The sequence below is a fragment of the Cuculus canorus genome, chromosome 2, assembly GCF_017976375.1.
Source record: "Cuculus canorus isolate bCucCan1 chromosome 2, bCucCan1.pri, whole genome shotgun sequence".
Classification (NCBI taxonomy): domain Eukaryota; kingdom Metazoa; phylum Chordata; class Aves; order Cuculiformes; family Cuculidae; genus Cuculus; species Cuculus canorus.
Genome location: NC_071402.1, coordinates 141244175 through 141253736, shown reverse-complemented (window position 1 = coordinate 141253736; position 9562 = coordinate 141244175). Strand labels below are relative to the sequence as shown.

General features: G+C 45.3%; 1 non-coding gene across 1 annotated transcript; it reads left to right on the top strand.

Annotated features, from left to right (window-relative positions):
- Nucleotides 1-3881: 3881 nt before the first annotated feature.
- Nucleotides 3882-3955, top strand: TRNAN-GUU (transfer RNA asparagine (anticodon GUU)). Its single transcript has one exon. It is a non-coding gene; the product is annotated as a tRNA-Asn (tRNA).
- The last annotated feature ends 5607 nt before the right edge of the window (nt 3956-9562 follow it).

The window sequence follows — 9562 nt, the reverse complement described above, 5'->3', positions numbered from 1 at the left end:
ATTATTCTCCTCAGTGTTATGCTCACTTCTTTTTTTTCTTCAGTTTCTTGAAGCAGTATCTTAAGATTGGGTTGGTTTTTTTAGTAGAAATTATTAATCTGACTGCCACAATCATTGTATTGTTTTTAGTAGTCACTCAGAACAGGTAGATTGCAGGAATTGCAGTGCAAAATTCTCCTTATAGGGTGGCAGGTGAGATCTGAAGATCAATTCTGAATGTAGTGCTCACTAGTAGGTTTGGGGTTTTTTTTTGCCACAGCTGCAGACTATATTCTGAATTACTGATAACAGTGATTGCTGTTCCATAATTTTGTTGCGAGCCACATTGAAACAACTTTTTGTCTCTCCTGAACGTGAGGGAAATGCAACTGTATGATTTTATCCAGAATCAGGCAGCCTGTGCCATTTCATTTTGGCAAACATTGTTATGGAGGCTGGGAGAACACTTGGCTTTTGGATCACCCAAAAGTCTGCAATCAGCAATACCCCAAGATGTCTGTATTTTCTCATCTAGTTGCCTCTTGTGTGACTTGCATCATAAGAGAAGCCAGAGCTAAGTGAACTGGAGAGGTCAGTAAAATACTACTATTCAGTCTTGTTCTTTGCTTCTAAGGTAAGTTGATCATTGGTGCAGGGATGTTTTTTCAGTTTTAACATTTTTCTCATTTTACTTACAGATCAAAAAAATAGAAGCGTTTAGTTAACAAGGTCTTAAAAAAATATGGTAAGCAACCTTTGTATGTGAAAGAGGGTGAATCTGGATATGAACAACTGAGTAAAAAAGCCTACAAATGTATTTTATTTGAAGAATGAAAAACAGAAGTCTGGCAACTGGTCAAGAAAAACTGTCTATACCTGCTTCTTCCAACCTTTTGAATCCTTCTTCAAGAATATTGCTCTCCGTGGTTTGATGCCTGCAGCTCCAAAAAGAAAACCCTTTTGTCATGGAAATCTTATTCTATGCTTTTAATAATTCTACTAGCCATGCTGAATTATATTAGTTGTCCATTTGTTTTAATGTACTGGTTCCTGTAAGGACAAGAATCATCTATTTCAAAGGAAATTACAAGAAATTGCTGGATTGTAAACTCTGCACTTATACCATTGCAGAGTAAGCAATCAGAAACGTATTTGGGCAGAAATTGAGTAGCTGTTCTGGAATTTTTGGTGACTATGATTTTTTTGTAGTTTGGGTTGAGTTGTAACTTGAGAGCCAAAAAACAGCTGACGAAAAAGCACACATAGAATAATAAATAATGTAGGCACATGTGCTTGTAAACAGTCCTTTCCTGTGAGAAATTGTAGAAATAGAGGAGTTAATGAGTAATCCTGCAACATAGATGAGAAAGTTATTTTATTTCTGGTATACTCTACTGAATTGGTTTTAGAATCCGTTCTGGGTCAATGCGTAGACTTATATTTCAACATAAGGTGAATAGGGTACGTTTATAAAACTCATAAAAAAGCCCCAGTTTCCCCCTTAGTCCTGTATTAGTATTCTCTGACATTCAGGAACCAAAGGCTATGTCTGCAGAAGGTCACAGATGCCATAGCAATGAACATGCAAGTTCATGGATCCCCAAATAATTAAAAAAAATATTAAAAATATAAAAATATAGGTTTTTTTAATAGAACTACTATAAAATACAGAACTATTCTTATATTATATACTGTTTTCATATGTTCAAATGTAATCTATTCACTATTCTATGCACTTATGGTTTTATAAAAATATAAAATACATAATCCATAATTATTGAATTCAAGAACAGTGTTTAAATTATATACATGAGGTATTAGAAAAAAATTAAGCAACTCCAGGTGCAAGCCACAAAATACAGCACATCAAAGAAAAGAGCTGTCCAGAAATAAAGAACAAAACACTGATAATGAGGACGATTAATCTGAAGTAGCATCCCTTTCTGCTCTCTGAACACCTTAAACAGCACTTGGCCTCTTTCTTTCTACTGAAGATACAGCCAGAAACCTTCTCCTAAGGGTAGATATGTAACCTTTTCCATTTTTGGAGTAGCGCTAGATAGTGTTGCTCTCTGGTATGATGGCTCACTGGTTAGAGCTTCGGCAGCCAGCGAAAATCATTCTTGTTCAGATCTTTTGCTGATCTCTGGGTTCCACATTGAAGCAATAACATTTACTGTCACATATGTTCTCTTTATTTTTTTTTTTTTTTTTACCTTGTGAGACTCTAAATTAAAGACTCTGAAATTCAGAGAAGAAGAATGCTGAGAAGAAAGGTGCCAAGTGACCCTGCAACCTCACCTGCAGCACTCTCACCGTCCCTGCACACTCAGTAGGCAGCCACGGATGTCCAGTGCTAGATCCTGTGCTGCTCGCAGACACCTCAATATTAGAGGTCATGTTCGGCATCTGCATAGCTAAGTCTCCTTTTAGATCTGGCCTCTAGACACAGGTTTTGAAAATAGTCAAGTTTACATTTCTTAAAATGAACAGGACTATTCATGCATATAAAGTGAAATGTTTCAGCGCCCCAAATCTACGCCCAAATGTTCACCAGTACTAGTCTGTGGATTAGGCCTTTCTTCCGATGGGAGTCTTTCTATTTCCACTAAATACCCATTCGCCTGTGCATAAAATCTCAGGACTATTTGCTTATGCTCCTACACAGAGGACAGAAGCGGTCCAGTCTGTGAACTGATTATTCTGATGCTGAAGATAGCAGAGGTCTGGGCAGGAGGGCGTGACACAGTGGGCATGTTGCCCCAAAAAACAGTCTTTAAAGTAATTATTTTAATTACTGCCGAGGGCTTATACGTCTTGTCTTTCTCCTCCATGTTTTAAAAGCTGATGATCAGTAAGGTACTGACAATGTGCAATAAAAAAATTGAGCAGTGCTGTGATAACGCTAACACTTATGTAGCTCTTTTCAAAGTGCTGGAAAAATTGGAAAGGCTGAGATGAGGACAATAAATGCTCAGCCTAAAGCTACTCACTGGGATGAGAAATGAAGCCTCACGGTGTCAAAGCGCATGGTGTTATACAAAACATGAGAGCGGCAATAACAAGATTCTGCCTTTACTCCTGCTGGTGAAGACTCTCTGGTTTCTGGAGGGAGACAGGACCTCTTGGCCTTGGGTGGGCAGAGACCAGGAGACAACCAGCTTCTGCTTGGAAAGGAGTCAACGCACATCCTTGTGCAGCAGGTGCCACGTGCCTGCTCGATTCCAAAAGTTTTGGTGGACAGAAGAGCGATCAGGCAGAGCTTCTTGGAGCCATCGGGAGAACACGAGGAAACCAATATTGCAAGATTTCAAAGAGAGTCACAGTACCAGCCTGTGAAAGAAAGAGGGAAAACACTTGCTTAGGTTTAGATGTGAGAGCTTTGAGCTGTAAGTGTAGACTTACTGTAAAGAAACGTGGGAAGCAGATTTCAATAAAACGCCAACAGGAACATCAGCTCTTCTCCACTGCTGCTTTCAGTCTCTTAAAAGGTGAACGTCATTCACCTGAACACCTGCAGAGGGATGCTGCCTGTCTCACTGCTCCTTCCAGTCCCTTAAAATCACCTTTTAAATATATTAACATGAAAATTCTGCAATGACGCTTGGAAATTGCATTTTGGATTCCACAGGGAATGGAGGAATCAGCAGCGGCCAAGGGGAAGCTGTTCTAACGCCGATTTGTGAATTTATTCACCAGAAAAAGAATGCTGTTGTGAATAATGATTTGGGAGATTAGTCTTTGATATCGGTTAGAAGAAGAAATCCCGCTGTGCCCCCTGTTTCCTCAGCCCCTTCCAGCATTCAGCCAGGCCGGCTCCTCGAGGACCGGGTCCCGCCGGGCGGCAGCGAGGAGCCAGTGCCGCACACATCAGCCGTGCCGCGAAAGCAGTTCTCGCGGCGGTCTCTGTGGCGCAATCGGTTAGCGCGTTCGGCTGTTAACCGAAAGGTTGGTGGTTCGAGCCCACCCAGGGACGGGTTCGCCTTTTGGCCGGCCTGCTTCCTCCGCCCCCAACCGTCGTTTTGTGTGGGTTCGCCGGGGAGGGAGGTGAGATGGGGGCCGGTGGCACCGGGGGCCCCCGGCGGGGAGCGAGCGGCTCCGGTGCTCCCTGCGCCTCTGGGAGGTGGGTCTCTCCCTTCCCGCCCAGCGATGCGGGACGCTACGAGCTCCGCAAGCGAGAAAAGGCTGCGAGTGGGGCGGCCGCTGCCTCTGTCGCGAGGCTCTATACAAGGGACTGCGGGAGCTTTTTCGCTCCCGCGAAGGAAAACGCCGTGTCTGAGCTGCATAAGGATCGATGCGGGGAGGGGTGTGCGGTAGCGGGGCTGCCGCCAGCGCGCAGTCCCGCGCGGGGGACGCCGTCTGCCGGAGGGCTAAAAGCCCCGGTGCACACGGGGCGATCCGTCTGTCCGTGGCGGACGAAGGCAGCGCAGTGCGGTGCCCCCGGGCCGGCGGTGTTTGCAGGCCAGGCTCCTGCTGGCGGGCACCGCTGCCTCTCCGGGCTCGCCCTGCCCGTGCGAAGCCGCTTTGCATACGTGCATGTTAAAAGCAATTAGGCTGAGAGCTTCGCCTAAACGTGCCAATTAGCAGCTGGCACGGAGCGCCCCGTCCGCGCGGAGCGGGGCCGCTTATTCCACACCGACTCCTGCGGGTTCTGCCTACGGCACACGGAAAACAGAATTCCTAGGACACGTGCGTCTTTCCGGGCGAAGTTGTGTGTCACGAGTCTTTTCTTTTCCGCCCGCCTGTTGGGAATAAAGGACGGAGCACCGCGAAGGGTCGGGCGGTGCCGTGGACTCAGCGGAGGTGCCGGAGAACAGGCGTGTCTTGGCCAACACCGGAGCATCGCCCGCAAGCCACAAACCCTCGGTCACTGACGCGCTGTCTCCGCATCAGGTCGCTCGCTTTTTTTCTTTCCCTACCGCCCGCATCTGACATTTCGGGAAAACATTGGGAAGAGCTGTCAGGCGAGGGGCAGCTCGCCGCGGACCCACCCGCACCGCTCCGACCCGCGTGCTCCCCGCTCAGCACAACTTTATTTTAAGTAGGACCGTTGCGGGAAAGCCCCTTCTCGCCCTCTGCGCGCTGTTCGCAGCGGGGGGAGCTCGGCCCGCCCTTCCCTGCAGCCCCCCAAAGCCTCGCAGGGGACACAAATGTTAAAAGCCGCCTGCTCGGAGTGCCTCGCTCCGGACAGCCAGCCAGGGCTTGGGGAATCCACGACAAATTGATGCTGGCAGCGTAAAGAAGGAACGGCTGGAGAGGCAGGAACAGTCTGGGAGCTAAAATGTACCAAACTGATACTTCAGAGGAAGAACAATCCGTTTTGCTCCCACGAAGCGAGTCCTGCTTTCCCGAGCAAGTCACAGATGCGTTTTATGGAGGTGATAATCGCTGACCACAGGGTTTGTTAACGCCGCTTCCAGTTCCTGCGCGCTGGTGTGCAAGCGGACACCATCGAACCCGTTAAAATAGGCGCGGGGCGGGAGCCTCCTCGGTGCTCCGCAGGTGCCTCCTCGAAGCCTCTCCCGGTGGCGGCGCGGGGTGAGCGGTTTGGAGACGTGGAACGCTCGGGCGTGCGAAGTGCCTCACCCCATCTGCTCAGTAAGTCATTACAATGAAGGTTGTGGAAAAACGGGAAACGTGATTTTTGGGAGAAGATGGGAATAAAGTTCTCTTGGACGAAGTAAAAAAATTTTAGAGGTCAGCGAAGCTTTCGGTTTTCAGCCATAAGAAAAAGCCGCTCAGCTGTGTAATGGCCCAGATGAACCATCCGATTCCTCCTCTAATCCATTTATCTGTACGCAGTTTAGGATAAACGCTGTTGGAAGTTTAACGCGGGGCCGCATCGTCTGCTGCTTTTAGGAAAAAAACGTAGTCAAAGCGACCGCTCGACAAACACCGAGTTGAATTCCAGCGTTAATCTCGATCTCCGCCGGCCAACCAGCTCCAACGCCGCCGGGACGAGTCCCCCGGGATGTCCGAGCGAACCCAGACCGGCAGGCGATAACCTGGCGATCCTGCGCCCGGAGAACCCCGATAACCGCGCGGGCGATGGGGCCGCGGGCTGCGCACCTCGGGGCGGGGGGAGCCGGGGGTGCGGGATCCCCGCGGCGGGGGATGCGAAAGAGCCCGGGGCAGAGCCGGGCTGTGCGTGGAGCCGGGGGTGCCCCGGGGGCTCCAGGGCGCTCCAGGTGCGGGGGCTGCGCGGTGCCCGCGCGGGAGAACGCGGTTATTGCGCACCCCCTTTGAACCCAGCTTTAATGACTCGGGAGGCGGATAAAATGGGGAATTAAATATCCCTGGCCTGGATAAAGACAGGGAGCTGCGATCTTCCAAACGTGAAAAACTGCAGAGCTCGCAGAAAGGGTGCAGAAAAACAGCCATCTTGAATATTTTAATCTCTGGCAAGTGTTTCTTTGGAACAAAATGGATGTTGGAAGGAACCGGCACAGTGAACATTACTGTAGCCTTCCCTTCCCGGCGAAGAGCTCAGCTGGGGCTGAAGGGACGCCCCAGCCTTTCATCTGCCTACAATGGCGATAAATAATCATCGTCTGAACGCTGCGCTCTGGGCGTTTAGTGCTTCTCTAAGTGATGGAGCTTTTCCCCTCCCCGGTTTATATTGATTTGTTTGCATCGATACGAGTCACATGTAATGCTGCAAAAAAACCACCCCAACCCCGACCACTCTCAGGGCTCATTCAACATAAACAATCGGTCCGTGCGCATCCAGGACACGGCGGCAGAGGGGTTTTTCGAGTATTTTTAATGACTGTACATTGTTCCTGTCAACCAAGTCAAAGGACGTATTCCTGCCGATTACCCTGGAAATTGGATCAGACCCCGGGTTCAGAGTTTGTTGTGTATTCATGATATGAACCAATTATTCTAAGGATTCATTGTTTGGCCATAAAAATCACTCTAGGCTGAAATTAGGCTTATAAAGTCCCCGCGATTTTTTCCACTTTTACTAAAATGGATTAACAGCTGTCTTTATTTTTTCTTTTCCTTTTTCTTTTTTTTCACCCCTCAAATTGATGGTGAAAACAAATACAAAATGCTGATTTCAGATGCTTTTTGTTTTCATAAAGCTGGAAAACAGCTTTCCCTTTTTTTTTTACTCTGAATTGTAAGGCTGTTGATGCTGGTAAGGCCGCCACACATTTAAAAAATAAATGTTTGGGTTTTTTTTAATGTACAACCGTCTGAAAGGGGAGGTGTGGTGGGAGCAGAGACAATAAGTCAGTGGCTCAGCTACACAGGCTCAGAAAGGCTCCTTGCCTGGGACGATTTATTTATTTATTTCCTCGTTGCTGTTTGCTTACTTTGGACCTATTCCTTTGCAGATAAGCTCAACAGAAAAGAAAAGCACTTAGAAAAGCCAAAAGCACCTCATAAAAATAATTCAGGGATAGCTGGAGAGAATTGTCTGAAGATTAAAGAATAGGATTGCGAGGCAGAACTGCTTGATTTTATTCACTCACTGATTTATGTCCATTTGGGCAGCATTTCTAATACTAATTGCTAAGGATAAGGTTCCTATTGAGAACTGTATTGTTCTTATTAAAGTTTCTTATTTTTCAGGGAAATGCTGAGGTACTGCATATGCAAGTCCTAATTATTTCAGTACCTTGCTACAGCTTTATTTTGTGTATCTGAATATTTTTGCTTTAATTTCTCAGTGCCATACTTTCCCCTGTGGGTTGATACATTAAAATATATTTAGCATCTGTTTCATAAACATCCTGATGTTTGTGTAGTATTTCTTGACACTATTTGGATCAAAAGGCAATATGAAGTCAAGCAGCTTCCTAGTCATTTTTTACAACTGGAGCACAAAGGAATCTCAAAAGAACAGTATTTGTGAAAAGCAGAGTGAGCAAAATTACTAAAACGCGAATAACGAGCTCCATCAGAGGCTAAAATTACAAACTCGTGTTTATGAGAAAAAAAATGCAGACCAGAAACAATAACCAAGAAAAGCAGGCACTGGCTTCTTAGTGGGCAGGTCTTACTCTAAAAATGAAAGCAACACTCCGCTCTAATTGTTAGTATTATCTGAGAAACAGGAAGACTTTGACTTGATTGAATAATACTGGGAATTTGGGGACTGCTATAGGGCCCAGAGAGGAAAGCCGTATCAAATTTGTTGAAAGCTTAAGGAAATGCATTTAAATGTCATGAAATGCCGATTTATGTGGGAAAGGTATGTAGGGTTCCAGAGAGCAAGCAGGCTGCAAAGAAGGGCTGAGGAGATACATTTCTGTATTTTGTCCATCAAATGTGAAGGACAAAGAAATTTTGTAGAAATAAATAGAAGCAGAAATTATCTGCTTGCCAAAGCGCTTAAGTTTAAAAAGAAGCCTTTTTAATGAGGACTCAAAATATGTATTTAGCCTCAAAGAAATGTATTCACAGGAATAGAGAAATAACAGAATTGTAATTTTCCTGTAAAGAATGAAGTTGTTATTCATGAAGTTGATTTGCCCTTATATACCTAAAGCGTTGAGAAATGGACTCAGATGGGGGTTTTTTTTGGTGAGTATTCTATTCATTTATCATCAGCATAGATTTGGTGACAAAACTTGAGCGCTAGATTGCATCTTAATAGGTAAACAGACAGGGAAAGATGCGGGAATACTTCTATCCACACTTTCCAGAAAGGCAGGGAATATCTGGCAGCTTCCAAATAGCTGAGGCCAAGATACTGATGATTTTCATATTTTACTCTGAGTGGACAGGATATTCTGGTTATTTTGTTTTCTTATTGGGTGATTGCCACACCAGGCTCTGCAAACAACTATTAAATGCCTGTTAGGGTAGCGCGTGTATTGGTAGAGAAAAACTGATTTAAGAAATTGAGTCCTGTTTGTAAGTATATCTGTTTAAAAATCAGTGCATTTAAATCCATCGCACTATTTAAAAGGTGATTATAAAGTGGTGCAGTAAAATGGCAGAAAAAATGGAGTGATTAGTTTTGGTCTCCTTTCCTTTTTATACATTCCTGCAAACTTTTCTGGTTTTCTGATGGATGTGTCATTCTGATCCCTTCTCTAAATGTTTCTTCTTCTGTAGCTCTTTGCAAATAGGCAGTGACAAGCAGCTGCTATTCAACATACAGATCTTCAGTTTTATTTCAGGATACAGTTTATCTGACTTTTCTTTTCCTTGGATGATATAAATATTCTCAAGCTTAAAAATGAGTTCCATTGATACTCTCTGTAGTTTGCCCGGCCTCAGCGGAGTGAAAGTGATATGGAAAAGGTCTGTGCCGTTATGCACACTGTGCTTGGTACTGTTGGGCCTCACAGGGTTGCTGGCCCTGAGGTACTTGCAGTATAAATGAGAGATAAAACTCGTAATTAATGATGTGCAAAGCTCTGAGTTCAGACAAATATTTGCAAAAATGTTTTATTCATTTGCCTTTAGTATTTAGTAATGGATTCTGGGCTTGACCGGGTCTTAAGTTAAAATGAAAGAAAAAAAAAAAAGTACTTTTCCTGTTTCGTTTTCATTTGGGCAGTGCAGTTCTCCTTGAGAAGAAGGTGGAGCTTCCCCAGAGCCATCAGAGCAGGAGCTCTGACTG